The sequence below is a fragment of the Mastigoproctus giganteus genome, chromosome 13 (genome assembly GCF_048544385.1).
Source record: "Mastigoproctus giganteus isolate SK-2022 chromosome 13, ASM4854438v1, whole genome shotgun sequence".
NCBI classification, from domain to species: Eukaryota; Metazoa; Arthropoda; class Arachnida; order Uropygi; family Thelyphonidae; genus Mastigoproctus; species Mastigoproctus giganteus.
Window position 1 is genome coordinate 43,393,792 of NC_143587.1, and position 15,946 is coordinate 43,409,737.

At 36.4% G+C, this 15,946-nt stretch overlaps 1 protein-coding gene across 2 annotated transcripts in view; it reads left to right on the forward strand.

The window, feature by feature from the left end:
* The first annotated feature begins 3,946 nt into the window (after positions 1-3,946).
* Positions 3,947-15,946, forward strand: part of LOC150075993 (transmembrane protein 164) — a 121,265-nt gene continuing 109,265 nt past the window's right edge. The window contains exons 1-2 of one of the 2 annotated variants that reach the window (XM_090387476.1): positions 3,947-4,037; positions 5,046-5,137. The gene's annotated coding sequence lies outside the window, so the exon portion shown is untranslated. The remainder of the gene's footprint in view (positions 4,038-5,045; positions 5,138-15,946) is intronic. The other variant, XM_090387475.1, reaches the window with a different exon arrangement.

A 15,946-nucleotide genomic window follows, 5' to 3' on the forward strand; every position in this document is an offset into this window, starting at 1 on the left:
TTTCTCCATATCGGGAACCGGGCTTTATAAGCTTATATTTCTTTGATAAACTTAACTTTGAATCAACACCATACTCAGGAATCCTATTTCCTAGTCCCCAGTTTTGACTTAATTTCCACTTTATTTTCACCTTGTTTATTAAGTTTTTCGACATATTATTATTACGTTCACTTTATTTATCTATTTATTATGTACTTTGAACTCTTATATGGATAGACAAAATTTACCAAACATGCTAAGTTATCCCTTTCTTGCTTTTTAAACCTGTTATTCTCTTATTGCATGTAAGTTATCCCTTCATTGCCTTTTATTCTTTTATGCTTTTTCTTTTTATTCTTTACTTCCAGCCTCTGTCGGGTCAGCCATGAAATACAACGCTGCATTATCAATATTAATATTAAAGTTAAACAAATTATTTTAACCGACTTAAACATTATTTTAACTGACCTAAACAATTTATTTAAACAAATTATTTTCACTGACCTAAACCATTTATTTATAAAAATTATTTTCACCGATTTAAACTAACCTTACCTACTTCCTAGTATACCACGGGGGCTGTATTTCATGTCAGAAACAGAGGTTATAACCATTTATTGCTGTTTTTCCTCCTCTGATTTCGGCGGCTGACCCTAGAAAAAGGCGCTGAAATCACAGGACGAACAGCACTAAGTTATGTTTATTATTTCTTATTAATCATTATTACTTCCCATTATCTTAGCTCCCGGCTTTGTTCACCGTGATTGCGATCAAAGTTCCGTTCTCCCTTTGTTCTCCATAACCAGCGTTACCATTCCAGTAAGGTTAGCACATTACCCTTCACGATTTCTAACTTGTGTAGAAATTATGGTCGTTGGGTACTTTCTGCTTATAAGCAGTGTCCCAGGTCCATAATCCATTTTATTTTTATTTCTATTATTTATAATATTTTAAACTGTTGCTACTTTTAAAACATATATAAACATATATAGTAATCACTGAATTATGACCACCCATATGAAAACTGAATGCGACCTGTTGACCACGTGAGGTACGAGAGTGCGGATTTAGTCGACCTACATAGCACAGATAAGGTGTCAGTGGTTCAGTAGGTAGTAAATTCCGAGCATGATGGGTAAAAGGAAGGATTTATCGGACTTGAAGGATTTGATAAAGGAGAGATTGTGGGTGCTCAACGAGCTGAATTGGTGGGGTGCTCGAGAGCCGTCGTAGTTAAAGTTTACCAGGACTGGCATCAAAATGGTCAAACAACGAATAGACGGCAAAACTGAAAAGGTCGACGTTAGAGGTAAGTTCCGAATCCGACGACTCGTACAGGCGAATAGGCGCAGCACTGTTGAAGAGTTGACTACCTAATACAACATGGGCCAACCTGGAACAACATCTGGCATGACCATGCATCGCACGCTGGCACGTATGGGCTATACCAGCAGACGACCCCTATGGCATCCTCTCCTAATCAAGATTTATCGGCGTAAAAGGCTCGCCTGGTGCAAAGAGCATGCACGTTTGACGTTAGAAGACTGGAAGAAGGTGTGCTGGTGGATGATTCACGTTATTTCCTCCAGACCATGGATGGTCGTATACTGATTTGGCGTCAATAACATGAGGCTCTTGATCCATCATGCATGGTATCAAAAGTGCAGGCCGGTGGAAGCGGTTGTATGGTGTGGGGCATGTTTCAGTGGCAGGAACTTGGGCCACGGGTGCATGTTTAACAACGTATCAGTGGTCTCCGCTGTCGTCAACTGCTTTCTGACTGTGTACACCCCGCTATGTTGCTCTTTTTTCCGAATGGCGGTGATGCCTTTGAAGATGACAATGCGCCGAGGCATCGGGCACTTGTAGGAATTGTTTGAGGAACTCAGTTCTGACTTCCAGCATGTCGATTGGCCTCCGAACTCCATTGATATCAATCCCATAGAGCACTTGTGGGACACTATGGAAAGGCATATCAGGCGTCTGGATAGACCAATCACCTCCATACCTGCATTGCTGACCACATTACACACAGCTTGTTGGCCATACTTCCCGAACGCTTTCGACATCTTGTTGAATCAGTGCCACTTCGGATAGCTGCTGTACTGCCCGCAAAACCTGGACCTACGACCTATTAGGTAGGTGGTCATAATTCAGTGATCACTGTGTGTGTGTGTGTGTGTGTGTGTGTGTGTGTGTGTGTGTGTGTGTGTGTGTGTGTGTGTTTTAGTAATTTTTTTTTTACTCCTGGGTGGGTTCCCATGTTTTTTTCTCTCATAAACTGAGACCTTAATTTCTTACCCACTAGAACTGGTCCACCTTCCCGTTGTGTGGACAATACTCAGAAGCAGATTTCTGCCTTTAGACAGCCAAGTACAACACAACACACATACCACATTAAATTGCACACGATGCCCATTGACTCTAGTACTGTACTTCACGGTGACACGAGGTGGAGTTGATATGACGTTCTAAGAGCTACCCTTACAATAACACATGTTCTAATTAACAGAGGTAGATGGGATATATGGGAAAGAGGGAACGTTAATACCTTTAGTTTGGAGTGGAACACTGAAAGGATGTTGACATGATTCAGGTACGTCTTTTGGATTGGTTTTCGAAGAGTGGTGGAATTATGGATACCATTTCACAAGAATTGGAAATATTATTGAAGTATCGTTGGAAGTTTCTATCGAAATTCTGTATTTCTAAAGGCAATGAAAATATGGAAAAGGCATGCGTCAGAAATGGAAAGTCTGTGAGTCACAGACTGTAGAAATTTTGTAAGAGGTGGCTCATTAATTAACCTGACTGCTTTCTTTGAATACAGCAAAGGAGCTTGAGAGCAGTTTTCTGGCCCCCGTCCCAAAAGTTGGAGCAGTGTTCAGTATTCAGTGGTAGCGCTGTTAAAATAATCTGAACCATGCAACCTTTTGCCTGACTAGCTCTGCCCTTGGGTGAAAATGCTACAAATTTCCTTTCCTTCCAATAGCAAGCCAAAATTGGAAGTAGTAGTAGTGGCATGTGATGCAAGAAAGCAAGTGTTATGAGCTTATGCAGCATCAGCCAAAAAAATCACACCATTCCCTCCAAATGCCTGTCCAGTTCCTCCTTAAATTTATTCAACCTATCAATTTCCACAACGACAGATGGAAGTTTGTTCCAGCAATTAACCACCCGCTGGCTAAAGGCAAATTTCCGCACATCTAATCTACATCTGTCTTTTCTTAATTTGAATTTATGCCCCCTTAGGTTAGTAATCTGAACAAGTGGAAGAATTCCATCAGAATTTAGTGTGCTCAACCCATTCAAGGCCTTATACATCTCAATCAGATCACCGCGCAGGTGCCTAGTCTCCAGCCACTGCAATTTGCAGAACTTAAGCCTCTCTTGGTAAGAGGATCCCTTCATTCCCCTCACCAATCTTGTTGCCCTTCTCTGTACACGCTCAAATAAATCTACATCCTTCCTAAAATGAGGCCTCCAGACCTGTACGCAGTACTCAAGGCGTGGCCTGACCATTGCCTTATACAAGGGGATAATCACCTCCTTATCCCTGCTAGCAAAGTGCCTATATATCATTGACAAAACCCCATGACCTGCCCTGGCAGCCTGTCTGCATTGCTCAGAAAACTTCATATCTGACTGCACAATTACTCCCAGGTGTTTTTCATTTTCTACCACCTTAAGTGTAGTACCACACAGTTGGTACTTTTCTCTCGGGTTACTTCTACCCATATGAATTAGGTTCCAACTTCGGCTTGCTACTGGAATCGGACTGGGATCATTCCTGGTCTGTGTGTGTCACTAGCATTTTGCAATTAGAGATGGTATATGGATATTGAATATGCACAAATAACATACGTTTGAGATGGTAGATGGCACTACAGTGCGAACTGCAATAGTTATTGATTATGTTTGGTTTTTTGGTGAATGCACGTTAATGAAATATGCGGTCTTAGTTATCTGTTTTTGTTTGTTTATTTTTTTTTCCAGTATTTTTATCCCGTTGACTTCCTACGCTAAAACAGAATCCTCATTATCTTTGAAGTACATAGGTAAATATTTTCATAAAGTCCATTATAAATTGATACATAATACGAAGGAAAATATATATGGTTCTGTGAAGAATACATGTTTCAGTACTACGGATGAACTCAAAATAAATATCACACACATTTGAATATATATTGCCAAGTTTTGCAGTAGAATTATTTATGGCGTAGTTTAGTCATGATTTTTCATATTTTATAGATAACTAGGTGCTCCTAATCTGATTAGTTAATAAGCATCCATAGATAAAAGTTACAGAACAATCAAAGGAAAAGACAAAGGCAATTTTTTTATTCTCTAAAAGTGGTTTTCTCTATTTGTCTTAGTCTGCCCGGTTTATGGGTACACTTCCGGATTAAGTGGCTTCATTTGCTTGAATTCGTCCCGAATTACTGGCGTAAACTAACATAACCTTTTTTTTTTCACTAGCCAAAAATGAAAGTCTATTAAAATAAATCCCACACTTTTGCTTGAATCCGTCCCAAATTTGGCCATTTCCGCAACATGGTGACAAGGTGTACCCATAATCTGGACTTCAGCCGTCTCACCAAATGTTAATTTATTTTTTTTAACGTAAAGTCAAAACACGAAAGATATTAGGACATGGGTTTAAAGAGGCTCTCATCTGGTGAGTATGGGCTTGGCACCCAGGGTCCTCAGCTGGTTATCATCATTCTTCTCTTTCTTGGTGATTCCTTTCTACTTCTGTCTCTCCTTCTGTTACAGGGTAACTTGGGTTTTGCAGCATAAGCCTCAGGCTTTCTTGCACCATATGGCTAATAATAATAATAAAAATTAAGGAAACAGAAGGTATTTCTTGATATTAGTAGTTCCAAATTATGCAAGAAAGCAAGCATATACAGCATCAAAAAGAGAATAAAAAAACAAAACAAAAACACTTCCCCCATAACACATCATATGTTCAACCCCTTTTGATAATTTGCCTAGATCATCTTTAAATTTATTCAAACTACCCAGTTCAAGGCTTAAAGCAAACTATGTTTTCTTTGTAGCAATGAAGAACCCTCTGGAGATCAGCATTTAATGCAGCAGTGAGTGGTACTGCCCCTATTTGAATCAAAGATGGTAGCTTGGCACCTGACAGGTGCCCATTTTATTTTTAATTTTGGAAAATATTTTGGGATTTTTTTAAATAATGCTAGAACAGTGTTGTTTTAAAAAAATTTAAATTTTAAAATACACTGTTTTACATCTTTTATTTTCAATAAAACAAAAAAAAAACCTTTAATTTTGCCATAAATTATAAAAAAGAAATGTGAACATAAAATAGAGGTATCAATCACTTAAGTGTCTTTCATTTTCCAATTTAAAAGATCATTAAGTGTGCTAAATTTTAAATATGCATGTGTACATATGTAGATAAATATTATGTAGATAAATATTATTGAAAAAATTTTAAAAATATATATTCGATACTGTTACTTCCATTTTCAAGTCTATTTTCAAATTTATTTCAAATTTGACACCCTTTGAAGGTTTGAAATTACGTTTATTGCTTCCTGTTGAGTAAAATATTTTGAGAGAATGTTGGATTTTGTGTTATCATCTTTTACTCTGTGAAACAGTAATAAATCTTTCAAAAACAACTGCAGTAAGATGGTAGATGTTTATTGAACTAGTGCAAGAGGGAAAAAAAGTAAGCTGATGCTTTAAACAAGCAAACAGCATCAGTGCTTGTCCACTAACACATCCCTCTTCAAGCAAAAATTATGGTGGAGAACGTGATAGGTTTTCACATGCAGCTTCTTCAGAAAAATTATAAGAAAATCACTTCAGAAACGATTGCTGAAAAAGTTTGACTATATTCAGGAAGGTATAGAAATTTCAGATTTTTAATCATTGAATAACAGTTAACACTGGAATGTTATTTTCGAGGGGAACCTGTTAAGTGCCCTGCCACCATCACCAGAATTGGTGAGGGATGTTTGAAAATGCTTGTGCAGGACAAGCTTTCTTAAACTGGAAGACTGTGCTATCATCAGCCAAATTATAGATAGGATTTCCAGTGAATGAAAAAAGATCATTAATATACAAGGGGAAATGAGTTGAAGAGAGCACTTAACTTTGGCAATACCAACATTAGTCAAGAAATTAGAACACAGCACCTGTGCATCTGCAGTTAGCAGTCAGAAAGAAAACTGCCTACCCAATTTAAAAAAAGAGATGGTAGTTCATGGGAGAAGCTTGTTTAGAAGACCTTTATGCCAAACACAATCAGAAACCTTGGAAATGTCAGAAAGAACTGCTTGAGTTTGTATTGTTTTACAGCTGATGCTATATAAGCTTGCTTTCTTGATCATGTGCTTCTAATAATGCTAATGCTAACTACTACAAGCTTTAGTGTAAGCAGAAAATGATGCTTACACTAAAGCATCATTTTCTGCTTACACTAAAGCTTGTAGTGTAAGCAGAAAATGATGCTAAAAATTTGGAAACAAGCCTGTCGCAGTATTTTTTTTTATGGAAACCCCAAACACGAGAGGTATTACAACCTATAGTACTTAGTACCGTGCTTGGATTGGAGGTTGAGAAGATGAAAGAAGATATTTGTTGACATTAGACTTGAACTTCTGCAGACTGTAATTTTCATGAAATATGTATGAAGGAAGGTTGTTCCAGAAAACGGCAGTTGAATGAATAAACGAGGAAGATGAAAAGTTTGTTCTGTGAGTTTGAAGTTGGATAGTAAATGGATGTTGGCTGGTGGTGGCATGTGTTCGGATTGTTTTGAAAGAGAGAGAGCGGAAATTATAGAAGCCAATTAAGAAGAACAGTGCCCATGGAAGTGTCTGTAGAAAAGGCATGCAGCAGAAACAGTACATCTATGAGACAACGAGTGGAGAGACTCTGTTAGAAATGAGTCATTAATTAACCTAACTGTCCTCTTCTGAATGGAATCTAGAAGCCTGAGAGGTTTTGGAGGCACTGCCCAAGATGTGGGAACAATATTCCATGGTAGGGCGGATTTGCGATTTGTACAGAGTGAACAGCTTTGGGAGAAAAGTAACACCAAGATCGAAAGAGAAAACCAAGTTTTTTAGATGCAGAGGAAGCAATATTTGTAATGTGTTTGTACCAAGAGAGATTAGAAGTCAGGGTAATCCCCAAAAGAGATATATAATTTTGCCTAGAAATCGGAATTTCACCAAACATAAGCATAGAAGCAGAAGAATCCTTTTTGTGAGATATAAGACAAAACTGAGTTTTAGAAGGATTGAAATCAACTAAGTTGTCTTTGCCCCACTGGAGAATCACCTGAAAATCGGCATTTAAAGAATTGGTAGTGGATATTCGAGAAGTTGAAGCTCATTGAGCAGGACAAGGTTTCTCAAAATGGAAAGTGGAATGCAATGTGCTATCATCGGCAAAACTATGGATAGGATTTTCAGTCAATGGAAGAAGATCATTAATATACAAGAGGAAAAGAGTGGTGGAAAGAACTGAACCTTGGGGAACTCCAGCATTAGTGGAGAAGTTAGAAGACAGAGAGCCATCTATCATGATCCTCAGTGAGCAATCAGAGAGTAAACTGGATAACCAATTACAAAATGCAATTGGCAAATCATAAGATGGAAGCTTGTTTAGAAGACTTTTATGCCAAACACGATTGAAAGCCTTTGAGATGTCAAGAGCAACTGCTTGTGTTTCACCGTACTTTTCCATTGAATTTGTCCATAAATGGGTAACATAAGCCATCACCAATGGATCGACACTGACGGACTCCATACTGGCGATCGTTGATCAGACGGAAGGCTTCTGGGTAGTTTAAGAGTTGGCGGTTAATTGATTTCTCCATTACTTTAGAAAGAGTAGAAGTAATTGCAATGGGACAATAATTGGATGGGAGGGATTTGTCACCCTTTTTAGGAACTGTCTGGATATGAGTAAATTTCCAAGCAGAAGGAAAAACACCTTTGGAATAAGAAAGTGAAAAAAGGCAGCAAAGAACAGGAGTAAGTTCAGGAGTACAGGTTTTGAGAACAAGTGGAGAAATACCATCAGGACCTGGAGCTTTCTTAGCATCACGATTCATCAAAATCCTTCTGACTTCCTTTTGATGGAAGACCACAGGAGGCATTGAATCGAACGTGTTGGGAATGGTGGGAGGTGTTGCTGTGTTGTTGTCTTGTGTAGTCTTAGCACATTTTTTGGAAAACCAAGATTTAGATAAATGACAAGTTTTTAGGGTGGAATGAGGAATAAAGAAATTGTATTTAGTATTAGTATAGTAAGCCACAGGCTTTTGCCGCACCAATTAAAAATAAATCTCATCCCAGCACTCTTGAATCCCAACTGTTGACTTTATCATTAGTACCTACATGTATGATATAATTTTTTGTGCATTTAAAAGATAAATGTTTTACAACATCAATAGCTACTTCCTGTGGGACTAGCATTTTTTGCCACTGTGTTGTCTGATACATGAATGTAGTCTATCATTGATGGGCAGCTGAGTGCTTGATTTGGCCCCTCTTTTTGCTTCTTCTGGAAGCATCAACCCTGTTCTTCAAGCTCTCATATTCACCTCAGTACACAAAATTAATAAATCTTAATCTCCTCATGCTGTTTGCAATGAAAATACAGAAAGATAATCTCTCTGGCTGTATCGCATCCTGCCAAAGATTGATTTTCAGACATGCAAGTTGCACACATTATAAAGTACTGATTCTTAGGAAAACTGCCTGTGTCAGTTCTCTCAGCCATAGCATTCACACTACTTTGAGCTCTGCTTTTCTTCTGCAGTCTGAGGCATAATTTTAGCTGAATTAAAATAAAATACTGCATTAAACTAAGAAATACTTAAGTACAGTAATAATGCTGCACTGTCCCAGGGTTATGTGACAGCAGTGCATATTATGCTATCAAATTGTATTAGGTATTATGTTGTACAGCTGAGTTATCAAATCATGTTTGTATTGTTATAAATTTCAGTTTATATATATATTATAAAAAATAAACTGCTAATGAATTATTTATAAAAGAATATTAAATGGCATTTATATCATTCTTATATCAAGGCAATGAACACACTGAACTAAGGCAACAGAATTTTCTCCAACAACAGCATTCACTTTTGAGCAATTTCCTTTATCAGTTAAACACAAATGATAGCTGCACTAAAATTTGAAACAAAAAAGATTTAAAAAATATATATATATATTTATGTAATAAAAATCTACTTAACAGCATTTAAAAATGGCACCTTTTTATTACTGTTTCAAAGAAAAAGTAATAAAATGTGATGGCAAGAGTGGTCAGTTCTGTTTTCCTATCCTTGGTAATCACTTGTGGGATGTGAAATCCCACACCACCTAATTGACACCTCTGAGATTTAATCCTGCCATGCAGAAAAAGTCAGCTGGCACTGAATTCCAGTGATTCATAAGCAGAGAAAGAAAACATTAATAAACCTATATATTTGTTTATTAATTACAGGGAAATATAATTATATATATTATGTATATACAGTCAGACCTCTCTATAACGAAATCGATCATTCCCTTGAAAAAATTGGTTATGCAGAAATTTCGTTATAAAGAAATATGATCTTTTCATCAATGAAAAAATACTGTAAATTCAGAAATATAGTAACAGATGGGAAAGAAGTTGGAATGAATACATTTTCTAATATTTTAAAACAATTTATTAATACGTATCTATTAAGAAATGACTTTACATGATGCCCACAATTTATTAGTACACTTTTAAGAATTATATTGTAAAATATTTGGTTATTTTTTGTTGTATTGGATTCTACTGTACACCGTTCATAAAAATGTTTGCATTTGTTTAAACTTTAAACACTCAGATATATTTTCTGTAACATTTTCTTTCCACTGAAGGCCTCGACGCAAAGTTTCAAATGCTGCCAACATTTGTTTGGAAGGTGTAATATTGCCCTCATTTTCATCCAACTCATCGTCGATATTGTCACTAGTTCTTTAAATACGCTCCAAAATGTTGGAGTCACTCGGATATTCAGCTACTATGACATCATTATCAACTCCTAAAAGTTCGTCAAGAACAATTTTTCCACCGAACCTCTCTTGGAACTCTTCCCAAGATTGTTGAATGTCTTCTAGTATTTCATCCCTCTCATCTCTGTTAATTAGCATTTTAGCAAAACCTGCTTTTGCAAAACAATTCTTAATCATTTCCATCACATCTTGACTCCACACGTTCGCCAACTCTGATATACACATCCACAAATCTATAACAGAATCCACAATTTTTTTCAGTATGTGCCTTCGATAGTTCATTTTCAAATTCTTTATAATGCCTTGGTCCATTGGCTGTAGTTAAGACGAATTATTCAGAAGGAAGAAAAACAAACTTCACACTTGTAAGTTTCGAAATTACCAAGTGAAAGTGGGCAGGGCAGTTGTCGACAATAAACTCTTTTTTTTCTATTTCCTTTCGTCATCTTTCTATCGATATTTAAAATCCACTGCTCAAAAATTTTGCTTATCATTCAAAGTTTTTGTTGTAATTGTAGTCAAACTCTAATGACTTTACTCCTTTGAAACATTGGGGTTATTTACTTTTGCCTATTACCAAAAGCTTCAGTTTTTCATTACCAGTCATATTTGCAACCAAGAGTGTAATTCTCTCCTTATTATTTTTACCACCTAAACATTTATCACCTTTAAAATCCAGTGTCTTGTTCTGCAAACATTTAAAAAAATAGACAAGTTTCATCAACGTTGAATATGTTTTTGGACTTGTAGTTTTCCATAATTTTTTCCAAAACTGTTTCTTTCTAATGGGTATAGTCTTCTTCAATTGCAACTCCACTTTCATCAGAAATAACTTTTTCGAGTAATCCATGAGGCTCTTTAAATTTGTGCAGCCAACCAGAACTGGCTTGGAATGTTTTGTGCCCCAGAAAAGATGCATACTCCATAGCCTTTTTCTTTATTAATAACCCTGATATTGACATGTTTTGGGCTCGAATCAACTTCATCCACTTAAAAACTGCTTCATTAATTACATTTTCCCAAAGACATAATTTTGCAAGTTTCCGACTGGGTCCTGTTTCCTCAAACAGTTTGAGAATTGAAACAGGATTTTTCAGAATGGTTGACACTACTGACAGGGACATCAAATTTTAAAATGATTTCTTTTTTTTTTTTTTTACTCCACGATATACAATGTTAAGCACTCCCACTTTTTCACGCTACACTTAACGATTTCCTCTTAGACACTGTAAGGTTACTTGCACAGCAGTTAAAACTAAGCTGAAATTAGGGACCACTTGTAGCTACCATGTAAACAGACAGGTGAAATTTAGTGAAAGTGTGGATGACTCATTTTTCGAAACAACAGATGAATTTCGAGATAAAGGAAAATCACTCTCTACTAATTTTCTAATAGGATGCTTACGGTAGAAAATAGGCTGACCAGAGCCAATGCCCATGTCAGGAATATGCCTTAATCTTTGCCAGTGGTTGTGCACAGCTGACCAGCGGGACTTCTTTGTATAAGTTGTATAGGTTTTACTTCTTTTTAGCCATTGCTGACCCATTGCTGGGCAAAGGCCTCTCCCAAACTTCTATGTTTTTCTATCCCGCACCATGGAACTGGCCAGTTTCCTCCTGGCCAGTTCCAGGGTTTTACAGGAACCATTAAATTTAAAAATGTTTTATCTCTTAATTTGTGGAATTAAAGCCTTTAGCTATTAATGCTTAATTCTTTTAGCTCTTAATTCGTGCTTTCTACAGCATCAACTCTATTGCCTAAAGGCCAGAGGTGCAAACAATGTGCCCCCAGGTCTCTCGAAATTAGTTCATTATATGGAAATTTTCTTCGTTATACGGAAACTATTTTCAATGTAATGACCAAGGGAAAATCAAAAAAGTACACTACATAGAAAATTTTGCTATATGGAAGTTCGTTAAAGAGAGGTCCGACTGTAATTATATAATTGAATATATTGAAATTTATATATGCTGTCTAAGTTGTGCTAGCAGTACTTTAGCGGGGTTATAAAAAAAAAAATTGGCCCATTTTGAGATTTTTCCTTTTTAGACACATTAGCATATATGCCTAATGCACCTGTTGTCTTCACTATTTATCTATCTGTCCACATAATAACTCAGCTTCAAGTGGGTGGACTTGTACAAAATTTTATATTCGAGTTGTTTGAAAAGATTTTTCAGACTTCCCAGATTTCATTAAAATTGGACCAATAAAAATCCGGCAATTATTATTATTTTTTCTCTGTCTACATGTAATATCTAATCTTTCAGTGGATGTATTTTCATGAAATTTTATATTTGGGCTGGCCTTTTAGAAAGATTTGCCATTCCAAATTTCCTTAAATTGGACCAGTAGAAAACTGACAATTCAATTATTATTTCTTTCTGTCTGCATGTAATAACTCTACTCCCAGTGGATGAATTTGTATGAAATGTTATATTTTACTCTTTTAGAACAATTTGTTTAGCCTCCTCAAATTTCATTAAAATCTGTTTATTAGAAATCTGGCAGTGTTTTTTTTTTTTTTTTTTTTTTAAATACACATCATGTGTGCTATACATATACAGTATAGTCCAGCTAAAACACTAGATATTATGTTTGTTACAATGCACTGGTTGGAGGAATGAATGGGCAGTGTGTCGCATGTGCAAAAATGAAATGTTCTTGGTTTTCGTATAAAATTCATTGCTTTTTGCCTCCCCCCCCCCCTTTTTGTAACACAGTGCATAACTTTAAATTTCAACAAGTTAGTTAATGTGAAATTTTGGTAAAATAGAAAATTGTTTAAGGCTGTCACTTGTATTTTCAAATATCTTATTTTTGAAATCTCTAAATGAGATGTTTTTGGATTTTTGTAGAGTTTCCTTAGCAAAAATCCAAAAACAACTCATTTAGAGAAACACTCCTTATTCTTTAGCATTAGTAAAGGCACATGATGCAAGAAAACAAGCTTCTATAGCATCTGCCAAAAAAAAAACAAAAAACCCTTCTCATTTCACCCATCCACTTGCTCCAAATGTTTGTCTAGTTCTACCTTGAATCTGTTTAAGCTCTCAACTTCTACGACAGATGGAAGTTTGTTCCAGCAATCAATCACCTGCTGGCTAAAAGCAAACTTCCGCACAACTATCCTACAGCTGTCTTTCCTCAATTTGAATATATGCCCTCTCCGGCGATTATTCTGAGCAAGAGGAAGAATCTCATCAGCATTGAGCATGCTTGAACCATTCAAGGCTCTATACCCCTCAATCGGATCACCTTGAAAGTGCCTAGTCTCCAGACACTGTAATTTGCACAATTTAAGCCTTTCTTCGTAAGAGCAACCCTTTGTTCCATTCACTAATCTTGTTGTCCTTCTCTGTACTCGTTCCAGCAGTTCTACATCCTTCTTAAAAGGAGGCCTCCAGACCTGTATACAGTACTCAAGGTGTGGCCTAACCATTGCCTTATACAAGGGGATAATCACCTCCTTATCCCTGCTAGAAAAATTTCTGTATATCATTGACAAGACACCATGAGCTACTCTTTCAGACCATCTGCACTGTTCAGAAAACTTCATATTTGCCTGCACAATTACCTCAAGGTCCTTTTCATTCTCTACCACTGTCAGTGTAGTTCCACACAGTTGATACATTTCTCTGTGGTTACTGCTTCCCATATGTGGTACTTTACATTTGTCAGTGTTAAACTTCAGTTGCCACCTCTCAGCCCATCTGCTCAACTTTTCTAAATCCTGTGCAGCAGCGTACTGTCATTTGTGTCATTAACAACCTTGCCGACCTTCATATCATCTGCAAACTTGGACATTAAGCCTGATATACCATCATCAATATCATTAATAAATACAGAAAACAAGAATGGACCCAACACCGAACCCTGGGGGACTCTACTAATAACATTAGTCCACAAAGAGCAGTGTCTATTGATTATCATTCCTTTATCCATAGCAGCAACTTGCCTCCAATGCCACACTGCTCCAATTTGTGCAGCAGTCTTCCATGTGCAACAGTATTAAAAGTCTTTCTAAGATCCAAATATATGATATCAAAATTATTCTTTGCATCCAGTTCCTTTGTGACAACATCATAGTATCCAATCAAATTTGTCAGACAAGACTTCCCCTTAACAAACCCACAATAATCCTACAGTGCTTCTTTAACCAGTGCCTCCACTAATTTTCCTGGATCAGAAGTTGAACTAACAGCTCTGTAATTACTTGTCCCCCTTTGATTCTCCTTTGTGAATTGGGGTCACATTTGCACATCTCCAGTGCATGGGTATCTCCCCCGAGTCCTAGGAAGCTCTCATAATTATGGCAAAGGGTTTGCTTACTTCCTTTGCTGCCTCCTTTAATATAACTAGATAGCTCCCATCCATCCCAGGTGCTTTATGTTTATTATTATTATTATTAGCCGTATGGTGCAAGGAAGCCTGAGGCTTTTGCTGCACCAGCCAAAAAAAAAATTCTTGAGTTACCCCTGAGAGAGAGAGAGGGAGAGGGAGGGGGGGTCAGAAATAAAAGGAAATTACTAAGAAAGAGAAGCCCCTGGTGGTATCGTCAACAATTTCTCCTCCATTTGCTCTCAGTTATTACAAAATCATCTAGCTCACCTCTGGCATTCCCCGCCGTGAATAACTCCTCATGTGTGAATGTAGATGCAAAATACTCATTTCAGAGTTTCTTAGTGAAACCTTGAGGCACATTTGGACTATGCCTTTGTGGCTAACACCATTCACGGAATCAATGACTAATACTGCCTTATTCTGATAGCTGTGGACATTTTTTTTATATGTGCCTGTACTTTTATATACTTGGACCTACTTCTCTACTGTCAGGAGGTTGCTGAATACTTTTGCGATTCTAGTATACGTTCACTATGGGCACCATAGTGAACTTACACCATAAAATAAAATATAAAATAAACGTGTTGAATATTAAATGGCATATTTTACGACATCCTGTATTCTTGATTGTAGTGTAGTGCACCTGAGCTTAAAACCGTATTCCATTCCTAGAGTCTGCCATTGGGGACCTATAGATCATAAAAAGTGGTTTCCATGGAACTTGCATGTACCAATATTTTTATCATAGAAAATGCTTTAGGTAGAAATTATTTGTGATTATCTCTGCTACATACCACTCTCCAAACTACAACATTTGGGAGTAATTTTCTCTGAGGAATATCATTTTAGCAGTCTTTAGATTCTATAGTTGACAAACCACATTGCATTACTGGGCTTTATTAAAATGATATGCCAGGTGCTTAAAAAAAAATCATAAATCCATTCTTAACTTCTACAAACAAGTTATGTTATCACTTATTTGCAACTAGATATTAATTTTTTATACACAAAAATAGCAAATCAGAAAATGCGCAAAAATAGTAAATCAGAAAAGAAAAACCTTTGAATTTTAGTGCATAAAATGTGGGATGTGAATAGTGAGGTCTTGTCTTGTCTGAAATTCCATTCCCATAAGGTGGTGCTTATATTTTTTCAAGATCTTTGCTAGTAGCACAGTGGATAGTCTTATTTTGTCATTCCTTATAGAAAAGACAGCTTTTTTTCATACAGTGGCCTAGTTAATGGTCCACAGGCAAAGATATATTGCTTTTCATCCTCTAAATTTGGAAATCAACCACAGGATAAATGTGATTTATAGACAGATGCAATTCTCATTTTCATATTACATTTTTTTAAAAATTTCTTCAAATCTTTCACGCTGTGAATCTGAATTTTGATATACAATACTTTTTTTTGTCATATTTTGATGAAAACCCATGCACATTACTAATACTAATATAAAATAACACTAATAATACAATACTATAATATAATACTAATAATACAATACTATAAATTTAATACTAATAATACAATACTATAATATAATACTAATAATAACTAGTACCAC